Here is a 25,887-nt window from a genome sequence, read left to right as displayed (position 1 = left end):
ATGTAAGAGCTATAAACTCAGGCTCCAGAATATAGTTGCAAACACCAGTCTGTAATACCATCAGCACAAGACCCAAACGTAAATACATGTATAAAGGAGATAATAACAGCATGAATTTAAAAGAGAACAGTTAATGACAGAGCAGACAAAAAGCAGGTGTGAGAACATAGGTTTTGGAAAATTCCCCAGGCATATCTGTCTGCTGCTGTTCTATCTCATCTGCTTAGGTCCCCCTACACTAGACTGGAAAAAAAAAAAAAAAAAAAAAAAAAGCGCTAGGTATTTGCAATGCCTATTTTACTTTCAATAGTACAGCACTGTAAAGTCAGATAAATAGGACTCCAGTGATTACTTTTTTGTTGAACTTTTTTTTTTTTTTTTTAATTAAAAATTAAAAATTAATGGTCTACAATTATTTTGAGGTGCTATCTCACTGGTTTGATGCAGCTATTTTGAGTTGTTTTTTATAATAAAGCAGTAGGCAAATCCTATTAGGCCATTATATGTATATGTATAAACATAAAATTGTAATAAATAAAATAATATATATATGAAGATATTTATATATATAATATACATTTAAAATGGTCTAGTAGCCTCTACTTATCTAATAAGCTCCACATAATGACTAAATCAGGCTTCAGAAGTATCTTACCCTAAATAAAACTACTAGGATTTGTAAAAGGAAATTCACACCTGGGTTTACCAAGCTAAGCCTATTTTGTAATTAAATACTTTAAAAAATAAACAAACAAACACCTCTATGAGTACCATTACGGAGGGTTTTCCCCTCTCTTTTGCTAGCGGTGTTCTCAAAAGATACAACCACCAAACAAAAAACCCTAGTTCTTCTAGTGATCTTGAGTTCCAGATTAAGTGATGTTCCCTCTATTTTAACAAGCAGATGATGATACACAATATACAGACTGCTTCCTACATTGGCCATTCCTTATGTACCATAAATATGCAGTAGGTGATATGTATCATGAAAACGTTGCTACATCCTACCCAGGCTTCCTATGGTCTGTAATATTCAGAGAACTGCTACCTCAATGGACAAACACTATCACCTTTCTAGGGAAGAACTCAGATAAATATAGGCTTAGAAATATAAACAGTTGCATGTTGAAGGGTTACAACATAACTGCTGTCTCACCCTCCCAAGCTTTAGGAGAACAGCAATCCTGAGAAAGACTTTTTTTTTCCCCCCACAGGCTCCATTCTGAACAAAAATTACATTCTTACAGGAGTTCTGACTAATGCTTATTATGGAGAAAAAGCAGTTAAATTAGTCTGGTTTTAAAAATACCTTTGGCATTTTTCCAGACTTCTTTTTATCAAGCATAAGTTTTTTACATTTAGGACAAATTTTACCCCCTGTCGAACTTGATTGAAATGTGAGTTAGATTTTACTTACATGACTGAGGCCAAAAATTAGTCTGTTTAATCTGTCCAAAAATTATTTATTTATTTATTTATTTGCATAGCCAAGAACACAGAAGCAAGAAAATACCTATTTATCATCCAAGTCCATCAGAAACAGCAGGTCAAGAGACATAGTGCAGATATACTCTTAAGGATATACAGAATTAGTTGTATCCATTCTCCGTATCTTAAAAAGGCTCAGTCTTGTGTGTAGAACCCAACACTAGACTAAGAGCCCTGGGCCCTGGACCCTAACATGTTTCAGTAGAAGAAGGAAATCATGGCTCATTTTGTTTTAAAAAATTTACAAACAATGCATTTTCTAGGGTTTCAATACACTAAGCAGTGGACCGCATGACTACCATGCCTCCCATTTAATGAATAGTTAATAAAAGAGTAAAATGCTCAAGAGCAAATTTATTTGGTATGGATGCTTAATGCAAAGGCATACTAAAACAGCATGAATAGCTGCACTGAATAGATGATAAATCTTAAATGCAGCAACTTGGGACAGAACTACATCTACCACGTATTTAATGACTCAAACACAAAAAGCTAAAGAATATAAACGAATCAACATGCAGTATATTTATGTATAAATATTATGCAATATAAACTACTTCTGTAAAACCAGATCACTTACACAGATGTGAAAATGAATAGAACTGTAACAGCATGCCAGGCACATTTTTTAAAACTTCCCCAAAGAAGGGCCTGAAGGAGCAAGCTCATTCAAAAGCAAAATTACAGTCTCATATTGTAATCAGAACCACAATTTACACAGACTTTAAAAAGCCTTTTAAATGTTGGATTGACCTTGGCTGGCTGCCAGACACCCACCCACCCAGCTGTTCTCTCACTCCCCCTCATCAAGGGGACAGCAGGGGTAAATAAGATAGAAAAGCTTGCGGATTAAATAAAGACAGGGAGATCACTTACCAATTACTATCACAAGCCAAACATACTCAGCTTGGAGAAAATCAATTTCATTTATTGCTATTTAAATAGTTTTGGAAGGTGAGAAACAAAAACAAAAATTAAAACAAAGCCTTCTCCCCATTATTTTTTTTCCACTGGATCAACTTCATTCCCTTCACTGTTTCATTCTTGCCTCCTCTACATCTCCCTGTCCTGCCCTGAGGAGTACAGGGGGATGGGGAATGGAGGTTGAAGGCAGTCCACACCAGCTCCTGTGCGCTGCTCCCTCCTCCTCAGTCTTTTCCCCTCTTCCACCATGTGTCCTCTCCATGGGCTGCAGTCCTTTAGGATAAATTTGCTAAAGCAACAGATATTTCACAGGCAACAGCTCCTGGAGGAAATATCCACCTGCTCTGGCATGGGGCGCTCCACAAGCTGCAGAGAAATACCTATTCCAACACGGGCTGCAGTTAAATCTCTGCTACAGTAATTGGAGCATCTCCCTTCTTATTTTCCATTTTCCATTCCCTTCCTTCTGACAGGTAGTATTTTGCCCTCTCTTTAATGCTTTTAGAAGCACCAGTAATTTGGCTGATGGACTCAACTTTGCCCTGTGGTGGGGCCATTGAAGCCAGCTATGTCTACCATGGACAGTCCCGACTTCTTCTCAGGGAGGTCACCACCTGCAGCTCTCCTTGCTACAGACATCCAATACAGAGGTTAACATTTATGTGTCTATTATGTTATCTTGTAAGTATTCAATTATGTCAAGAAGTTTAGTCTTGCATTATCCTTAAGGGAGAAAATAAAAGGCCAAATTAGTAGCCCTTTACCTCTTCAATGGAAAAGGAAAAAAAAAAAAAAAAAGAAAAAAAAAGAAAAAAAAAAAGCTCAAGTTGTTATTAGAAAGATCAAATCAGCTTCACAGATTGGAAAACATCTGTTGAATATGGGTCCAATCTGACTAACTTTCAGGAAGATTACTAATGGCAAACTATGGATTCTTCTTGTTCTGCAGCATCTTCAATCAATATAATGATGGTATGTACACTGCTTAATTCACTATTTGATCCCTTGCCCATTTCTTGCAGCTTCAATAATAAGGTCTGTACTACTTTTTAGTAATGTCACTGAAAAAAAAGTCATTAAATGATACATTTTATGATGTTCATATAAGCTATTTAAACAAATGTTATGGAAATACTGTAGTGCTTTCCTTCACGTTACATGTCATCACTTCGACACATAAGCTGATCAAAATCAATGTGTGTATGAAGGTTCTCCCAATTCATATGGCAGAGACTAGAATGAAGAGCACTACTAAATAATCATGATTTACAACACTGGGATGATTAGGTATCCCATTTGGTGAATTTCTGTAAAGAATTTGTAAAGGGAAGTTTAATTTAACCACTAATTTTGGCAAGAAAGTGGCATGTAAAGTTTGAGTCTGGAGTGTTGGGAGTTTTTAGCATATCTTTTTCTTTAGGTTATGCTGAAACATTTAATTTTTAAAAAATCTATTTGGCATTGCATCAAAATAGCATTATTTTGTTTCAAAACTGGCCTAAATGGGAAAAATAAAAATAAAAATAAGAAATTAAAGTCAAAATTGATCATAACATTTTATGTCAGAAACATGTTTTGGTTGGAAAAAAATGCAGAAAAAGCTTATAATTTCATACTTATCCCAAACTTTTTTTTTTTTTTTTTTTTTTTTTTTTTTTTTTTTTACCTACCAAAACAAACAAGTCCATTATTTGCTATTTTTACATTGTAGGGTTTCATTTTGCTTATTCAGTTTTCAGAATTCATTGTAGTATTACCACATGGCCCCTGACCGCCCTGACATTGCATTGTAAATCCATAACAGGACTCCATTAGGTTATGATAATAGTGCATCAGAGCACAGACATATATCAATTAGGTCGAATCCATACTTCAGATAACTGGGAAAGTTTCTCATCCAACAACAGTGTGTTCATGCATTGTAGTCAGGAGACAAACCCTCCCTTCTGCGGGATACAAGACAACTTCACTTTCAGAATCTCTACCTGGCTCACCAGTCACTCCATCCTCTGGCATTTCATATGCATTTCATATCAGAAATGTCATGCATTCAAATATGGTCAGAAAAAAAAATATTCTCACTTGGACAAACACAGTACATCTCTAAAACACAAATCTAACCAGCTGTATACAGATGCTGTATAATACTTGCACAGCTCTACTACTTCAGATCTAATTTGGAAAATGTATACAATACGGCTTTGTAGGCTTACCAACAGCATTTGCTCTAATCTGAAGTCAGTTAACGCCACGTTCACATCATGATGTTAGATAATGTTACGGTTTTTGATATTGTAGTCTTGTCTTAAAATATCTAACTGGGATCATGGATTACTTTGCAGAGTTGGTAGTTCTTCACATCAAATCACTTTTAACATTATAAATCTTCAAATGCAATTGAAGTGTTTTAAGATAGCATCTACAGAAGGTAGCATTTTAACAGCTCTAATAAAAACATTGATTAAGAAAGAAAAAAGCAAGCAAAACCCGTAATTTAGCTGAAGGTTCTTGACTATATAATGTATTTCCTTATTTGGTAGCTTTTGTATTTGACAGTCATTTGGGTAAGTGTGAAGGTATATGATATGCTAGATAAACATGGACAAAACTACTGCATTCCATAAACCTAATTACAAATAAATAAATAAATAAATAAAAATTCAGCTTTTCATGCTTAATTCAGTATGCTCATAGATCTGTTTCATTTCTGTTTCATTTTCTAGTCTAGATTCTTCACTGTTATTGAATTCACCATTTATCAAATGCTTATCAAAATGTTCTCAGTAGCAACAGATAATCAGAAATTCAGTACTGCAGTGTACAAATATTCCCCACCATCTATCTTTGAAAACATATTATCATCAATCTTTCTCATTAAAATCATGTTAAAAACTTACAAATCAATTCAAACTTAACAATCCTGCCTTCTATGAAATATTCTGTCTGAATGGCTAACAACAGCAGTAGTGAAATATCACATGATAATATAAGTTAAATTACTTTGCAAACAAATACCTGTCAAGATGTGTGTGTCTTTTTATATTTTTAAAGAAACAACTTAATGCAACAGTGGGTGCTAAGGGAAAAGGCAGACATCATTGTAAGGCCATCTTGATAATTTTTGATAAAATGTGGTGATTAGGAGAAACTAGAGGAAAGCAAGCATCACTCCTAACTTCAAGAACAACAAGAAGAAAAATCCAGGAAGCTACAAATGAGTCAGCCTCCCCACGATCATCCTTGGGGATAAATAAATGTAAATTCCTGAATGAGGATACAAAGAAGACAGACTCTTTTTCAGTGATATACCCAATGCCAGGAAAAATGGTAATGAGCACAAACAGGAACATGAGAGGTTCCATCTAAACATCAGGAAAACATTCTTTATTGTGAGTGTGACAGAGCACTGGCACAGATTGCCCAGAGAGGGTGTAGGGTCACCCTCCTTGGAGATATCCAAAAGCTACACGGACCTAGGCAACCTGCTCTAGGTGTCCCTTCTTGAGCAAGAGGGTTGGGCCAGATGACCTTCCAACTTCAACCATCCTGTGGCTCTGTTATTGTTCCTGCATCACTCATCCTTAAAAACATAATTTTCCATGTTTTTGTTTCTCCTCACAGCAAAAACTTCACTCTTTCGTCAGTAATACTAGCAACCTCAACAAATTACTTGCTGACTTGGCAAACCTCAGTGACCATTTCACTATTTTATTTCAAAAGGGAAATCAAACTTCACCTATAGTCCAAGCATGTTCCAGCTGCTGCTACAGAAGCAATTGCATTTCTTTTTACACTAGTTACTATGTTTTCAGTAAAACTCATTCAGTTGAGCTTGCTGATGTAAATGGCTTTTAGGAAACTAAGGCCAGAAACACTGAAATGATTCAACAACATTTTGGTAAATAAGAATATTCACTTCTGGTATCAATACTTAAAAAATAATATTTGTTTATTTATTTATTTATTTTTCTTCAAGTGAGTTTCACTGCTATTAATAATGTGACAGAAAAATGGTCTCAGGGTTTGACTAGTACCTAACAAGATACTCATTAGTCTCTGTCTGGTTACTCAACTAGATACTCATCACATTTTCCAGTAGGTGCTGCCAGTTAAGAACTACTGAAGAACTCTTTCACAGGCAGCTGGTATTCATGAAAACACACTTAGTGTTATAGAAGAATGAAAACTGCTGGTTTCAAACTGATTGAAGGGTGGGAAAAGCATATAATAACTTTCCAGTGGAAGTATCTTAACACAGCTGTTTCCATATAGTTTGAAGAGACATCTATGGTGTGAATTCAAATAATAACTTTGACATTATTCTTGTTTGGCCAAAATGTACAAAATACAGAAATTGTGCAAGAGGAGGCAGTCATAATCCGTCTCTGCATTTCTCCAGACTTCAGAGTAATGCACTCCTCATGAGAAACTAAAATTCCTCTCATGATCACTTAGATTCAAGCTCAGTCATCTTTGCCCTCGAAAGAGCATTGAAAAAGTGATGAGAAACACAGCAACTGCAATGCTGTTTGCCATACCTGGCTATGAAATGGGAAAATAGAAGGTAAAAGAACCACAGGTATGCCATTGTACAGTTTCAGTGTAAATTAACAAAGACACACACACACACACAAAAAAAAAAAAAAAAAGGGGGGGGGGGGGGAATTGGCTTACAGAATTGTACTGCATTTTGCTTTGACATTTTATAAGACATATGCAAGTCAAAATGTTTTGTCCAAAAGCTGTAAAGCGTTACTGTTAATTAACCATCCCAAGATCTTGTTGCTGGAACATGTTCAGAGAAGAGCAATGAAGCCGATAAAGGCACTAAAAATAAGACTCATGAGGAATGGCTGAAGGAACTGGGATTGTTTAATCTGGAGAAAAGGAGGATCAGAGGAGTTGTGATCTCTACAACTACTTGAAAAGAGGTTGTAGTGAGGTGGGTGTTGGTCTCTCCTCTCATATGACAAGTGATAGGATATGAGGAAACGGCCTCAAGTCGCACCGGGGGAGGTTCAGATTATATATCAGAAATAATGTCTTCATGGAAAAAAAGGTTATGCATTGGAACAGGCTGCTCAGGAAAGCGGTAGAGTTGCCATCTCTTTAAGAGATACATGGATGTGGTGCTTAGGGACATGGCTTAGCGGTGGACTTCGTAGTGTTAGGTGATGGTTGGACTTGATGATCTAAGGGTCTTTTTCAATCTAAATGAGTCTATGATACCTGTATCAACTCTCTAGTTCTACCATGCAGATGTAGTCTTTTATTAAGAAAAGCATTTAGAATGAACAGATTCAACAAAATTATTAAAATATATTTGTATGTTTTATATAAGCAGTTATAATCTATCACTACAGCATTTCATAGCACCCTTTTGGTGTTTTTAAAAGCAAGTTGAGAACAGACTTTATTAATAATGAATTGTGTCTATTGATGGGTGTTTATTTATTTATTTTTTCAAATTATCACTTAATGACACTTAGAGAAACCATTAAAAATGCATGGCAGTCATTCTAGCCAGCATGAAGTGTTGCACTTCATTTAATGATTAAAATGTAATTACCTACATAGAAAAGCACTAGATAATATAAACCCAATAACTGAGTATAACATGTTTTCATTATGAATTCTGAGTACTGTAAATTATTGTATATTACCGCAGTTACAATCCCAAATAGCTGATTATGAATATATAAAGACATGGGATCTATTGGTATCATAGAAAGACTTCAGACAAGAAGCATGTCTCATAGCACGCACAAGCGCAGGAAGCGTATATTTTTTATTTCCTTAGAATTTACCTTATTTCCCACTAAAATCAACAATAATTTTAATATTCACTGCTCTTGAGGTTCATTTAGGTTTTTAGGGTTTGATCAAATGTCCAGACTATTTCCACAGGCTTTAGCAGATTTCTCGTAGCAGATTCTGCGCTCCTATATAAGCACTATGTTTAGCTTTACTGCATGTGTAGCTTACTTCCTGGCAGTATTAAATCACAGAATAAGTCTGGCTGATTTGATAATAATTTGATCCCGTACCCTTGCCTGATTCAAATCAAATGCATACCACTGGATGCTTTGACCTTATTATGTATCAAAAGTAATAGGATCACAGACCAGAGAAATAAAATCATCCAGACAGGATAAATCAAAGTTATTTGATAATGACTACAACATTTCTTTAAGGAAAAAGAAACCAGAAATCTTAAAATAAGATTATTAAACAAATTTCAAGGATCCATATCATGTGACAAACCATTATTCGATACTATACAAACAATAACTAGTGAAGTGCTGTCTATTCTATTGTCTACCAACCAAAAGAATTATTTTCAGAGGAAATAAGCTGAAGCCATTGATAGTCTATTTCTAAAAGCCATATTCCTGCTACAAAATCTCCAAAATATTAAATATGGGCTGAATAAGTGAATTATTCCAAACCAGAGTCTAGTATGTTGCCAGATGTACTGTTTTGTGCTCCATTTCATGGTAATTTAAAATTCAAAAATGTATCTATTGTGCCACCTTCTTATTTACCGTCTTCCACAGAGTAGTGTAACTAGGGAAAACTACACCAAAACAGCATGTAAACAAAATAATTAACAAGGATGCCTAATACTACAAAGCAAGGCATTCTGAACTGCTACTTCTGTAGTAAACATCAAAAGCTGGAAACTTCACAATAACAGGAAAATAATGGCTTGCCATTACACAGAGGGTCTGCACATGGATGCATGACTGAACCCAGAACTATCTCAGGATGCATCATGCACAAGGTTTCTCAGCAAACTGCCGTTTGAGAAGGCCAACCTAAATCCTTTCCTTAATTTATCAGTCACCGGACAGAAAATTCAAATATAATGTATTTATTCTCCAAATTTTATACCTAAATTTGTCCTCAATTTGTTTCCCACTTGCATAAAATAGGTTTTCTGCGCTACTTATATAAATGAATCACACAGGTATTCAAAGAAAACAAATAAGTACTGTCTGCTTAACAAATTTAATATTTAAGTACAAAACCAAATTATATAACAGCAAATGATTAAATTATGATAATGCCAAAGAAATTATTAGTTCAAATGGAGTACAGGTGTGTACTTCACTGATATGGGTTGAATTTATTTGAAAAAGTATTGACGTTGCTATAGACGATCAATTTTCTGTTCCCATGTCATTTAAGCACAGATTTTATGTATTTATTCATTTTAAACATGAGAATCTCACACTCTTCCTTTGTTCCTTTCCAACAGCTGTTGGCCTACAGAAATCCTGTAAGAGAAGTCCTAGGGAACAATTAGAGGAAGAAATGAGATTCATCATTTCACGAATCTAGGAACTGGCTCCTGTTTCTTCACAAATTTTGCTCTCCCTGGCTCTCTCCCCTATTAAAACAGCATGACACTGAAAGGAATACAGGATGCTGTAACAGATTCTCTGTCTGGAACTGAAATTGTTGTTGAGTGTCTTGTTTGTCAGCATACCCTCAAACATATTGTATAACCTACTGCTGTAATATTTAAGCGAACTTTGAATATGGATAAGCTTTTATTATATGTAAATCAGCAAATAAAGAAAAGTCATACTCATAGAGTGTTAAAAGCAAATAACAACACTTACACTTTGAATAGCAATTTTCTTTCTAATTTGAAAATAGGTATTGTTACAGAATGATGAGATAAAGAGTATCATTCCCCCCCCCCCCAAAAAAAAAAAAAAAAAAAAAAAGTAGTTACCAGCTCCAGAAAACATTCTAAGACATGTTTTGATTTTAGTGGTCACATTATTCTCTAATAAAGTAAGAAGGGAGGGAGAAGTAGTGCACATCCATTAGGAGTAAATCATGACTGGCATAACACAAGAACAGAACATTTGAGAAACATGGGCAACTTATTCTGAAAGAATGTAGAATCATTTCTCTAGGATTTTTTATTAAATTATTTATTAAAAATATTATTAAAAAAAAAAAAAAAGACAAGGGAAGTCAGAATTTGATTAGGTACTTGTGTTAACCAATTACTTTGGACTACCATAATCTGTTTATAAACTGTTTTATTTTTTAAAAGGATACTACAACTGAAATTGTAGGCGACAAAGATTCACTACTTGTATCCATCATAAAAACAAAGCTATTATATACCTGAGTGGACTGAAGTGTAAATTAAAATTCCACCTGGAAGCAAGGATTTAACTGCATAAATGATATAAAGTCATGTATAATACCATGTTCCAGTAGAAGACAAATTCTGTGAAAGGTGTTCTAGGTCCTGTTTTATTTTATAAACAAATCATGATTAAATTAATTGCTATTTACAAGAGGTATGAACACTGAAATGTAAGCCTCTGATCCCACCCTCTCAAATTAAAATAAAACAATGATACTTGCCACTCATGATAAATGAGTTACAGGGAACACTAGGTAATTTATCACTTAGTGATAAATTACTCCATTTTGCTAAACAGCTATTTTAATTCTTCTATTAAATAGGCTAGATCATGTAATTTCTTCACTCATTTTCAGTTTCCTTTATTTAATCACATACATTATGCACTTCAAAAACAAATTTGCAGTTGGGTAGGGAGAGTAGAATGAGTAGGAATTTTTTAGGAATTATGCTTTTTTAGGATACGATAAGTATTAGACTGATAAAAGCTGAAAATAAACGAATCTTTTCCACATGAATAGTCATCTCATTAATAAGTGTATTAGAAAGTCCTGTATCATTTTTCCATCAAAAGAGTAATGCTTTTCCTATAATTAATAAAAAAAAAAAAAAAAAAAAAAAGATGGCCACATTAAGTTTAAAGACATTCCTGTTGAATTAAGAATAAACTGCAAAATATATATATACATCTACAGAAAATGAAATAGCTTTTACTCTACATGACTGTAGCTTCTAAACTCAGTGAACTCAAATGTTCTAAAACCAGGCTACTGTTATACAGGCAAATAAATACAGGCACCAGTTACTATGCCAAGGTACATGTTGAACTCATAAAGGACTTTTCCAGGCCTCAGAACTCCATTCCCAGTGACTTTGAAGCAAAACTGCAAAATGCAGATTCAGCTTTCAAAGGATCCCAAGGCAGTCCTTGAGGTTTCTGATATTCTAGTCCACCCATAAAGCATTAATGCTGGATAAGAATATGCTATATTCTTATTGGTAACCTGCACTCATTTCTACCTCAAGTAATCATACAATCACACAGGAGCACAAAGGCTTTTGACACAAGATTGCTTAAAGGAATCAATCAGAGTTGGTAGAAAAACTGACAGTGCAATAGTAAAGTAACTTTTTTTTTTTTTTTTTTTTTCTCTGTAACTAAAACTTCTGCAAATGCACTTTTTAATATGTGATGATACAGGAAAGGTGGGGTTCTATTTCCCTGTCCTGTGCTGGCTCTCTTCTGCCTGCAGTATCCAGGCAAGAACTACATGAAAGACAGATGCACTTATTCATGTGAAACTGGAAAGCAGAGTGTGCACCAGATTAAATAAATAAGAATAAATTACAAAATCCATTTCTGGCCTGTTCCTTGGGCACCTGAGCCCTTTGCTGAAGGCTTTCAGTAAGATTTGCATTCATTCTTAAGTATCATTAGTAAAAACATGATTAGGAGAGGAAATCCTTAAAATTGCTTTGACTCTCTTGGTATTATATTTAATGTACACTTCAAGCCAAATAAGGCAGAGAATAGTTCCAATCTAACACGTTATATTAATTTCATCTCAAGTAGGTAGTGATATAATTAGCTAAATTATCTGATAAAGAACATCTCCAGTGCTAATAAACTTCTGAAACATCAACTGAATATCTCTCACAGTGCCACACAGCTCTACTGGATTAGTACAGCATATCCTGGGGTTTGGATGCAGTAAAAACAAACAAACAAACAAGAAGTAATGTTGAGCAAAAAACTTAGGAGTTCTAGCTGCTACAAGAAGCGCTGTGTAACAATAGGTTCTGCAGAGAGGAAGGCAGGCCAGAGACTGGAAGTGGTTCTTCCACAGGGGGAAGACCACTGCAATGTTACTATGTGTATGAAGAAGCATTTTTTAAAAAACAGCTTTGCACTGATAACAGAAAGGAATATGTAACATTTGTCTCTTTCATTTATTGTACAAGCTCTTTCATTTATCTTTGCATTTATGCTCACTAGATTAGCCACAATATTTTACCTGTAAATGCTTTCTGAATTCTTATTTATCTTGTCCAATGTATCATCAAAAATGAACCCCCCAAACATTCCTATATGCTCCTTCTCTTAATTTTTAGTATTTAAAACACAGTATACATTTAATATTTACACTGAAGTGATGAGATCTTTATTAACTGTCTGTAGCAACATCTTTGAACTCCAAAAGGTTTTTGCAAATTTAAATTGCTCACTACTCAAAAGTAATTGAAAAACAGATTTTGATTGACCATAATTTTGGAATTTATTTCTGGTTCATGAAAGAACATACTATTTTGCTTTTGCCTTTTCTTTTTTTTAAAAACTGACAAGTTTAAATTAAGATTGTAAGAAACAGGGTTTTCTCCTGAACAAAGACATAGGTTCTTTCAAAGAAAGACAAAGGTTAAAAAAAATAAAACTCCTAGTGAGTAAACTAATATTGCAAAATTAGGGATTTGGTTTGTTTTAATTTGTATGTTTTAAACAACTGGTATCATATTCTAATGTTTAATTACTTAAAGTTCAAATTACCTTTATCCAAAAGTTGATTAACGTTCACTACACCTTGATTATATTTATCATCTTTATAAACGCATTTGGTGGACAAAATTAAGAACAACACAGACATTTAAGTGACAAGTGCTGCACAGTCCATTCTTGATATGGGATAAGAACAGACATTCTTCTCTGGAATGAAAAATCAACTATGTATCAATATTTATTTTTTTAATTTTTTTTTTTTTTTTTTTTAAGGACACAGAAAATGGGTATTTTAGAATGGAAGTAAATGAAATATTATTAGTAAATATTTGTGTGACAATAGTGTCTCCAGATCATTACCATAAAAACAGCTAAACTGTCTCTATATTTTATAGAGAATAACAATCATGCAGTTATTTTATTTATATATTGCATATGTGTTTTAAGAGACAAATTTGTTTAAGAATAAATAGCACAACTACATAATCATGAAAAAATTATTTCAATTAATATTTCAAAATCCACAAAAATTACTCATATGGCTTCCCAATATGTATAAAACTTTTATGGTTAGGATTATATTGCAATAAAACTGTCATATTTGTGATATCAATATGTGATATTCTGCCTAGAAACAGTCAGTCCTATATTACAATAGTAATATATACTATTAGGTAATATATAACTAATATATACTATTAGGTAATATATAACTAATAGGTAAGTACAATTATTATATTCCTTTGTTTGTTTGTTTCAATTCTGCCCTCCACTCCTTTCTTTCCTCTATCTTAGATTCTGTTCTCCTTCAGAGACCCTTCCTACTGCATGGAAATTCCTGCTGAGAGGAACAGATATGCTTCTCGGTGACCTTAGTAACCAGCAGCCACTGAGAATGCCAAATCACATCTAAAGATCAGAATAGTCTTTAACAACAACAACAAAAAAGAAGATCCATTGTGGGTGCAGCACCCAGATAGAAAAAATAAAAAATAGAACTAGGAACACATCAAAAATCTGGGTAAAAGGCAGGCCAATTGAATTCAAAAATAATTCGACTTTTTTTTTATTTTGAAAAAATATACTAAACTCTGATGAAATCCATAGAAGGCTGACATATCACACTGCATACTGATGTATTGTAGATATTTTTTTCTGTCTGGCATGCTAGGAATGTCTTAGGAATTACTTTACTGCTACCTCTTGCTGGTGAATTGGTAGATGAACTAACATTATTACTTATTCTTAACTAACACTCATTTTTCAGGACTATAAACACAACACAAAATACCAGATATATCTGTAATAGTTTGATAGGATAACAATTGTTTTTCAACATTCTTCCCCTTTTTGAACCTGAATCAAAATTTAGGGGAAAATATTTTGGAAGAAGGGAGTTACTTTATAAAGAACTCTGGAGATGTAAAGGAGAACATGTCTGGAGAATATAACATGAGAGTTTTAAGCAAATAATCACCATAAAGATTCATTAATTTCACATGTGACTGAATCTCAAAATCTGGGTTTACCTGATTACAAATCCAAAAGTATGTAAGCAATTTTTTGCTAATGAACATAGACAGCTGTCAGTGTAATTTCCATTAGCTTGTGAAGGAGCAGCAGCAGCTAACCTAATGCTTGTTTTCTAAAATCACAGTTTGTTACCAAAACAAATGCCTTAAATCTAAGTTTCAGAGCTCTGCCATTTTTGTTGTGAAACAAGCCTACTTATAGAGGTCCATATACAAAGAGTTCAGTATGATATTAAAGATCTCAAACGTTTCCCTACCTCTTTTCCAGTATGTTTGCCTAAAACTTACCCTCCTAAAGTGATAGAGATAATTTAAAGAAACTTGATGGAAGTTTCAAGTAACAACTATAAGGGTTTTTTTTCTATATTAAATACAATTCTTTCTATCATTTCCTCCCTCCTCTTTGTTACAATATGTACCAGAACTTCACAATATGCGCTCTTTGAGAGTCTTAAGACATGCTATTGATACTTATTTTAAATAGACTTTAAATATTTATTAAAATCATGCTGACTTTAAATGATCAGTAGGTTTCTTGTTCTAAACATATTTTTAAAATTTTATTTAGCAATGTGTAATTTATTTTTGGCCATGAATATTAAAAAGGCCCTATCTTTGAAGGGCCATTTTATGCACGTGTTGTAAAAATAGGACAATTTCTAACTACAGTAAAGTCTCATTACCAAATCTGAGAAAATCCAAGAAAATTTCTGCAAGCAGCGGAATAACCAGGACTACATTATGCATTTATAGATTGTATTTATTTATTTATTTATTAATACCGACTAACTTTTTTCATGAATTCAGCATTACCTATTGATCTTTATTTTTTCAGAAGCCAGTAAGTCTTTGAAAATGCTCAATAAAGAGGCATCCCCACTGAGATGTTACCAATAGCCTTTTTATAGAAGCCTGCGGTAACACTGTAAAAAATGAAAGAGGATTAGCAGAGTATAAAAATAATTGGACTCCAGTGTAATATTGACATTTTAGAGGAAAGATTTGCTGTCATGTCTGGGCCAAATTATCTGCTGGTAAATTCCACTGAAAACAGCACATTTACACCACAGATACTTTATCCTGTTATTTATGCAATAAATACGCCTAATACAGTGAGATTCAGTATGGTAGATAATTTGACACATTTGAATCTTTGTATGCATCTAAAAAAACTTCAGATCTCATCTCTCAGGTGAGGGAAAGGGTCGAAAAAAAATATATAGATAAAAAGATGATGACACTGTCAGCCAAAATGTTGGCTCATTTTAGGAACATTAGACATCAACAAATAATTCCAATTCTCGAAGAATTTGTATCTAAAATAACTGTTGAATGTATTTGGATATTTATAATTACTGTACAGGAGTTTTTTTTGTTGTTTGTTTTTTCCTAGTTACAGACTCATGCCTGGGCTTATAAAGAAAAACCAACCATGAAATATTTATCCAAAGAATACGTACATGAAAACACAATCAAAAAATAATTTAACTAATGATAATCATAAAAAGAGAGAGTGAGATGATACTCAGCTGACAGTATAGTACATAACTTCCAAATTTGTTTAATCCCTCATTTTCAATAATCTGCTAAGCAACCAGCAGGAAAACTAGTCATGGAGTCTCTATCCTTCGACCACAGGTTTTGGAAACTGACATCTGTTCTCTACAAATTTTTGTCTCCCAGCTGACGAGAACAGCTCCAAGACTGCTGAGTCGCTGACAGCAGAAGTCAGAGGCTGGTTCCTCTGGCACAGCTTGGACCTGACTGTTGGTCCCACATGACGACACCGTTGGACTGGGGAGCAAAGGGTAGAGCTGGATTGAATACTACAACAAAGCCTGCAAAATGCTGAAGTTTTTACATGGACTGTAGGTATAATAAACCACTTTCATTTCACTCAGAAGAAATGAATTGTATTTTTGTTCTTTCCTATAGCATAACTAAAATTTTACTTCAAATTACTCAAATACTAATGTTCTTACCAGTCACCTTCACTCCCCTCTGGCCATGCCTCAAGGGTCCCCTATAATTACTGCTCAGCTGTTTAGACACACAGCCCCAGAGGCTGGCTAGGTCTTACATTTATTATGTTAAGAAAATGCCATGATGCGGTAGCCAGAGTGACAGGATCACTGTACATTCAGAAAATGTTCATACTGTAAATTCTATAAGCTAGTAATTCAGCCTTATTCTACAAGCTAGTTCTTCTTTTTTGTATTGATGAATATGGTTTTGTTTTTCTAAAAATCTTTCTATTTTATACCACCCTGAGAAAATGTGTAAAGTACTCAATGTACATACACAGGGTATTTGATCCTGCAGAATACATGTCATTAGACTTTTTTAAAGCTATTTGATGACTATTCTGGATAGCTTCAAATTAAATTTGAAGTGTTCTTCACAGAAAACACTGGCAGTCATCACTGAAACATCAGGTTGGTCATTACATTCATAAAATTATTTAAATCTTTTTGAACTTCCAGGGAAGAAAGGGAATTATCACAGTTATCAATCAACCAAGCAATCTACACTTGTTTTCTATATTTCTCCTCAAGAATCCAACACCCTACAGATATGCTAAGAGTTTTGATTGTAATCCTTATAACATTCAGTATTGGTATTAATAAAATGCATTGTTCAAAATATATTATAATCTCACTCCTCTACTATTGCTGCATAGTATTATACCCCTGTATTTAAATAAAATAGTGTCACAGTTGAAAGTTGTTTAAAATAAGAAGCATGTTCATCTATAAAAATTTTTTCAAGTATTGTTAAATAACAAATCTGCAGACTACTCCACTCTTTCCTAATTCTCTTCTTGTCTCCATTTCCGTTGTATTCCTAAACTGAAACTTCAAGCACAATTTTGGAGAGAAAACACGATTCAGCTCCAGGATAATTTGATTTTATTACTTAAAGATTATTTGTTTGTACATTAGCCTGTAGCTACAGAAACAATATGCACTTTCAAGTATTTCCATTTCATAAGTGAAAGCAAGTGATGTGCACCAATCTTCTAGCCACAAAATTATGATTGTTGGATGCATCCACGTGTAGCTCATGTAACTCCTGTTTTGTCTTGTTATGCCCCCACCTCCCAACTCAGAGTTAGTAGGCAAGTTTTACATGCTGCCAGAAAAGAAACAGGCTGAGCTAAGAACACTTTCTGCACTCTCTCATTGATTTAGGCAAACTCACTGTCATGTGTTCTGTCTACCCCTCCCCACCACCACCATCCTGGCACAATTTTTATTTTCTTTCCACATGTTCCACTTTTTTGAGACTGTTTGTAGAACCACAACCACAGCTGAACAAGAGTTTGCACTGGCTGCTCAGAATATTTGTACTGGGTCTGGCTAGTCTCTTAACTGTCTCCACAGCAGCCCATATAGTGCTGTGCTTTGCAACTGTAGCTAGAACAGTGTTCATAGAATCATTTAAATTGGAAAAGACCTCTAAGATTACCTAGTCCAACTGTTAACCTAGTACTAAAGCTCATGACCATACCATGCTACTAAGTCCTAAATCTACAAATTTCTCGAAGACCTCTAGGGATGGTGACTCAACCACTTCCCTGGGCAGCCTATTCCTATGCCACACAAAGAAATTTATCCTAATATCCAGCCTAAACCTCCCCTGGTGCAACTTTAGCCCATTCCCCCTTGCCTTATCACTTGGTGCCTAGGAGAAGAGCCCCTACATCACTATATCATCCTTTAAGATAATTATACAGTGCAAATTATACATTATATTAAAAGCTTCCCTTTCCTCTAGGCTAAGCAACCCCAGGTTCCCTCAGCCACCCCCATAAGACCTGTTTTCTAGAGCCCTCACCAGCTTCGTAGCCCTTTTCTGGACATGGTCAAGAACTTCGATGTCCTTCGTGTACTGACAGGCCCAAAACTGAACACAGCACTCGAGGTGCAGCCTCACCAGAGCAGAGTACAGGGGGACAATCACCTCTCTGCTCCTGCTGGCTGCACTATTCCTTATACAAGCCCGGATGCCATTGGCCTTTATGGCCACCTGAGCACAATGCTGGCTCATGTTCAGGCGAGCATCAACCAACACCCCCACGGCTTTTTCCACCAGGCAGCTTTCCCCTCTTCCTCTAGCCTTTAGCACTGCATGGGGTTGTTGTGCCCCAAGTGCAGGACCTGACACTTAGCCTTGAACTTCATACAGTTGGCCTCAGCCCATCGGTCCAGCCTATCCAGATCCAGCTGCAGAGCAAATCTTACCCTCAGGCAGATAAACACTCATGCCTAACTTGGTGTCATCTGCAAACTTACTGAGGGAAAAACATCACTGATATCACACTAATGTTTTGCCTGTTGCTGAGCAGAGCTGCCACAGCAACAAGGCTGTTTTTTCCAACAGCCTTTCCACCAAAAGTCAGGGAGTGGGCAAGAGATGGGAGGGGACACAGCCGGGACAGCTGACCTAAACTGACCAAATCGATATTCCATATTATCTGACATCATACTCAGCAATAAAAGCTGTGTGAGGGTGGGGGGAAGAAAGAGGCAGGACTCTTGTAAGGAAAGCATTCATCTTCCCAAGTAACCACTATGTGCATTGCAGCCCTGCTTCCCAAGAAGTTGCTGAACATTGTTTGTTGATGGGAGGTAGAGAATAATCTTTATTCTCCTGTTGCTTCTGTGCAGCCTTTTCTTTTTCCTTTCATCAAACTGCTCTTATTTCAAACCCACAAGGTGTTTTTTTTGTTTGTTTGTTTGTTTGTTTTTTGTGTGTTGCTCTTTTGTTTTGTTTTTTTCCCTCCATCTCATTTTCTTTCCCACTTTCTATCCTGCTGAAGAGGAGTGAGAGAGTGGTGGTGTGGTACTTGGCTGCCTCAGTGTTAAACCACAACAATACTATAATACAAGTAACAGAGAACTTCTGCAGAACATAACATTTTCTTCACTCTTTCTGTGTGTGTGCTATTTTTTTGCTTGTTTTTTTTTGTTTTGATGAGTGAATTCCTGTAACAATAAATTAGCCATTAAATGACAATCTACTTACCCTATAATATTTACCCTAGATTTCCAAAGTGGTTTCAAGATAGGTGGATCCTGACTTATTTCTGATGGTATGGTAATCAACATGTAGATTTTTTTTTCCCCCCTGCAAGTGTGAAGTGCTAGTACAAAATAATTTTGAATTTTCATTGGCTTATCTCAACCCTCAAAAGGACATGAAATCTTCCACTTAATGTCAAGCAATTTTTAAGCCTGGCATTATGTTTAGAAAAATACACTTTCACTCCCCCATAAACATGTAGTGGTTTTGTAAGTATTCACCCCCTCCCACACACAGACGCACACCAGAGTAATTTTGACCAGACATACTGAATTTCATGCATTCCATGATTTCCATGCATTCCATGAATTCCAGTCCAGTGCTCTGACTGTTATTTTTCCTACAGTAGTAGCTGACCATAGGCAATGGAATATGATCCCCCAAGTCCCAGATTCTTAAGTGGGCAGATGCAGAATAATTCTTTATTTTGGCTCTTACATCCCTACAGCTTTCTCTCATTAAATGAGCTATAACATGAGTAGTGATCATATTCTGGTGTATCTTTTATTTTTAGAACAAAACCAAATATGAACAGCTGCCAACAAAGCTAAATCTTTTTCACAGCTTTCTTAAAACTCTTCTCATTTCTGATACACTTAAGTTTAATTCAGTCTCTGTAGACCTCCCCATGCCTTGAATGTACACAGATGAATGCAGAAAGACAAAACATTTTCTTACTGTGACCTACTACAATTTGCTGAAACATTAATTATTACGTTAATTCAAGCATTGGTCCCAATTGGTTTATTATATTGCAGAAGCTAATACAATCTACTCTGAAGTGAGATGTGGGCATTAGTTGCCTCTCTGTATTTTGTCTACAAATATTTAGGCAAAGTAACTAAGGGATACGCACTAAAACAAATATTCTTAGAGCTAATCTTCATTTTGGAGCATTATCATCAAATAGATATATAGCTCCTCAGGAAAAATATCAAAAAGGCAGTTGCTTGTAAGAGCAAAAGATTGTGACTTGACCAAATGTCATCACCTCAAAGTCTAGCCTTTTGAAGCACGACTGGTATTTATTTTTTCTTCATTTTACTTGTCAGGACTCCATATTTTATGCAGATACATACCACATAGGATGACATTTGGGAAACAACCCATTTTTCCCACTGCAATACATGACTGGGTATTGTCTATGCTGTATTAGGAATCAGAACAAGAACAGCCAACTCCAAAAGCAATACTGCCTTTGCAATAAATATGGCTCATTTTTAAAGAGAAGAAATTTCCCAAGCCGTGATAATGTAATGGACCAGCATTAAAGAAACATCAGTAATTGAAAATTAAGGCTTGGTCTTAAGTGCAATTGTTTCTGATCAGCTATGCAGTACATCATACTTACCACTTATCAAGGGAAAAAAAAGCCACTCTACTAAAATTTGTTAACATTTTCCTTTGCAAAGCAACACAATTGTTTACCAAAATAAAACTCAAATTTTAGATAGTTTAGAAGAGAAAAAAAGCAACAAACCTCAGCAGTATGAACTTGTTAGACCCTGGTAAAACCTGTTGAACTTTGCCGAGTACACAAACCTTTTCTTCAAGGATGGAATTGGAGTTAGCTTATATAGTCTTATGTCTCTTTGATTAATATGAATGAGCATTTTCTATTAAAACATCAGAAAAGTACCTGTGTTTTAATTAGCAGCAACATGACTTTTATCAAATGAAAATTAAAAAATAAATATTTAGAATAATACAGGCAAGTAGGAATTTTTGCAAGCTTTTAGGTTTTATGCTGCCGAATAAACCAGAGATTCTATCCTCTGTTCATTTTTGATTATACATATTAATTGCTTACTACCATATTGGCTTGATAACCATCACAAAGACAGTTTCATAATTACCAGATTATCTTTACGTTCTTAAGAGGGAGAAAAAAAAAAAAAAAAAGGAATTAAAAAGGAATTATTTTATCAATATTTATTGAAGTTGATACAAATAAATTGAGGTAAAAGCTTTCAAGCTGAGAAGGCTTTGAAGACTATGGATAGATCAAATATATTTTTATATTATTTCTAAGCAATGTGGCCACAATTATTATTTCTAAGCAATGTGGCCACATTTTTTTTTTTTCCTGCATTATTTTTAACATTTCCCCAACAGCAAGACCATCCATTAGAATATCAGAATCCATATTAGAATCCATTCAAATTATTTTAATAAATTTCTTTTTCTACTCAAAACTCAAACTCCACTTGTGATTCTATCCAGGATAGAGGCAGCATATGCCTCATATGAGAACAGACTTACTACCCTGGGACATTTTTAAACTTCAAAATCTAATCACACTACGAGGATAATCTTTCCAATTTACAGAACCTTTACAGTTTATGACATAAATGTAATGTAATTCCTATGTCCAAGTTTATAACCAGGGAATCATTTCCTAAGAAAGCATTTTAATTAAGTTGCTTCCTCCCTTTCCATTTCAGCAATTTTTTTTAGGTACTTAAATTACAAAATCCAAAGCATTTTAAAATACCTCTTTAAGAATACAAGTTTATCCACTGTAACTTCTTCAAAAACAAACAAACAAACAAACAAACAAAAAAAAACACTGAAAAACTGTTTTTCTTCCTCAAAAAATACACAAACATTTTTTTCTTCATCGAGCAAAAAATTTTAGAAGCTTTCTCCACAGCTAGAGAGAGTTGAAAGTTGCCATGGTAACTGAACAAAAAGTCACTAAGGACCTGCTACCACAGACCTTTACAGTGCATACAAGGTGCATGCAGTAAGAGGTACTGAAAAACATTTTATTGATAATTTAAATATACATAACTAGCAAGCCGTGTTGATTTTTATAAACAAGTATTAATATTATACTTTTTGACTATTTTTGTGGTAAGGTTCATAGAAAGGCTCACTAAGTAAAGGTCTGTCACATCAAATTACCTAAACATACAATACTATATTTTCCAGTATTCTGATATGAAACCTGTTACACTAAATTTTCTCAGTAAAAAATTTTGTTGTGGTGAAAAAAATATCCATTACACTATAGATCAAATGACTCAACTAACTTTCTGCTTTTGAAGGGCTTAATGCAGCAAGTTAATAAAATAACCAGTACAGCATTAAATGTGTGAGAAAATTAGGCAGTGAAAAAACACTACCTTAAAGTTGCTGCATGTCTCCCAATATTAAGATTATATAGATAGTAGATAATTAACCACAATGACTTGCTGATTAGAAATCAACACATACAATTTTGAAAAAAAAAAAAAAAGAATGTTTCAAGTTAGACTCTTTGAATAATACTTTTCAGTGTAAACTGTGTCTAGAACAGAGAGAGGAATGGAAAGTAAACTTTACTATGTAAAACTGCTGTTCAAAAATAATCATCTTGGCAATAACAAATAATAAATTTTGGATCATATATTCACAGAAAACTCAGTTGACTTCTTGTCCCTTCTGAACTGCATTGTCTCAAATACATAAATACATATGTATAGTTTGATCTTGTAAGATATACTAATATATTAGTACATTTCTATTTCAGATACAATCTATTTCAAATAATTCAGTGCGACAGTGTTACTCACATACTTCTCAGAGACAGACCCCAAACTTTCATTAGCATTCCCAGGGGGTTGCCATCCTACCCAGGGAATTGTCAAATAAAACATAATTAACATCTTAATGAAACAGGTTTTAACTATTGCTCATAGTTGATATTGCATTATTCTACTCTATTCAGGTCAGCAGTTGAGCAATTCAACCTGCAGTAAGCAGGACAGAAAGGAATTTGTTCACACACTCCTAAGTTTACTGTGAAATGTTACTAAGCCTTTAATCAACAAAGAAGGAATAAACAACCTTCCCCAGCCCTCTACTACACATACCACTACACGTACTTCTGTTTCTCTGTCTTTCTAATAGCTGGATGTATTTTACTCATTCTTTTCCAAAGTCTCACCACAGGATGCCAAAGCTTGCAAAGCCATTCAGTAAATTTCGATTATAAACAAGTAATGGGCTCAGAGAACAAAATCCCACATTGGCATGCTGTTATTGAGCCCTTCAAAAAAGCAAAATAATTACATACTTCTAAGCTGTATCCTGTTAGTCAATGCACTTCACATACAGGCCTTACAACTTTACTCCTTGTATTAAGATAGGCTCTAGAGCACTCTGCTAATTATTTTGGGATTGCATTTTAAAAGATACCTAGAATATTTTCTTAAACCCTTTAATAAAGTGTAGAAATTACAGCACATTCATTTTAGGTTATATTTTATACAATCCTTTATATTTTTTGTCCTAGTTTCAGGAATTTTAAGATTTGCACGGCAGTGGTGTCCAGCACTATATAGACCGTGACATGCAAGAACAACCACCTCGACTAAGTAAAATCCCTAAACATATTTTTGAAACTTGCAATTAATCACCTTGTAGCACCTGTGTCATGTTTTTTTAAAGTATGTACACATCAATGCTGAATTTGCTTCTGGATTTATCTTCTTCCTGAGCAGAAAGACGTGAGTGACAACATTTCAGCCATGGGATAGATGTAACACAAGCTCATGTACACCAACTTTTGTATGTTAATATTTTGAAGATGTGACTTAGAAGATGTGTCCACCATTTGTTCCTTGGAAGACCATTATTCTTACATTCAACTATGCTAATTATTTTAACATATGAATGTATGGTATGTTAATTGATTAATCCTGAAATAAAATAGTTAAGATCTGTGGATTTGAATGTTTCTTTTTACATTCTATTATATAAAATTATTATCAAAGCAGATGGGAACATACTGAGGGGAGATGTCATATGCCACAGCACATCTTGTGGTTCTGTTCCCTTAATAAGCCAGACTAGGGACCTATCTGGACCTCCTAGGATCTACATATTACAGTCAACAACCCCAGATTTATTTTCTTCTTACATGGTGTGAGGGAGGACAGGAGATCATGACTAAGTCTCACACAGCATGGATATGAATGACACACACTTCTGGATCCAGTTACTGTAAAGTCTTCATATCTAAAAGTTTAGGCACCAATTCCAGGTCACACAGAGCAAAATATTTTCTGATATTTCATCCAAAATACTCTGAGATATCCTACATGTAGCAGAAGCACTAAACTTAAGAGCGGAATTCAGACCTGGTAATTTATTCTCAGCACTTTGCATTTCACTTAGATTTGAAAATGACAAGCTGTTGGTTCAATTTTTGTCAACATGTTTTTAATTAGTTCTGAATTTATAACAATTAAAGCTCACAGTTGTTTTTAAAATGAAGTTACTGAATTTTCCTTAATTCATTTTCATTGCTCAGTGCTGCGTGCATTTTAATTCACCATGGAAATATTCCATCATCTCTGCTTTCTGCAGGAAGGGCACTACAATCAGTGCTATCAATTTTTTTTTCTGTGAAACGTATTGACTAGAAAATAGACTGAAAATATAACTCAGAAATACTGGCTATACTCCACATTTGACTGGCTCCATCTGTGTCTTAGCTGACTCAAAGACCCCAATGTATTCCAGGTTTTCTAAGAAGAAAAAAAAAAAGTGAAACATTGTGCCACAACACAGATTTTCTCTATTATTTATATCTGCAGCTGCAGTTTCACTTTTAAATATGATATATCTATATATCATATAGATATCATATATATATATGATATAGATATTTCACTCTTATTCATTTTTTAGAGCCATACACAACAAAAATTTACAAACCATAATTCATTTAATAGATGAGAATCTACTCAACAACAAATTGGCACTTGTCAAACTTTTGGGGGGACAGGAAATGTTGAAGTGGGATTGTCATTCTTATGAAGAAATAGTTCCAGGAAATTCTTAGAACCTTAATAAATGGAAAAATTATCTATATTAGAAAAAATCTTGTTCAACCTTGTTATATATGCCTCAAACACATTTCTAACTTCTCCCTTGTTTTCATTTTCCAGCTAGAAAGCCATTTTCTCTTCACAGGTCCTCTGTGAATTTGTATTGTTCATGCACCATTTCTTCCACAAATGGCTATAGACTGATCTACACTGAGTATCTGTAGACTACATGTCTTAATCTGAAATTGCACAAAGATTTTCCTTCATTAATGTGCTTTCAAAAAAAGTCTGTAACGGATGAAATTAATAATAAAGTATATTAACAGAGGTACAGAATGACAACCTCTTTTCTACTTAAACTAACATGTCTAC

The 25,887-nt window shown here is 34.4% G+C and overlaps 1 protein-coding gene across 21 annotated transcripts in view; it reads right to left on the bottom strand.

Annotated features, from left to right (window-relative positions):
* NRXN1 (neurexin 1) overlaps positions 1 to 25,887 on the bottom strand; it is a gene marked incomplete at both ends in the record, with an annotated part of 708,589 nt that overhangs the window by 470,837 nt on the left and 211,865 nt on the right. The gene's annotated exons all lie outside the window — the stretch shown is intronic.

Source organism: Netta rufina (genome assembly GCF_964035555.1).
Source record: "Netta rufina genome assembly, chromosome: 3".
NCBI classification, from domain to species: Eukaryota; Metazoa; Chordata; class Aves; order Anseriformes; family Anatidae; genus Netta; species Netta rufina.
Note: the sequence above shows the minus strand (reverse complement) of the source record. Positions and strands in the feature narration are given on the sequence as shown.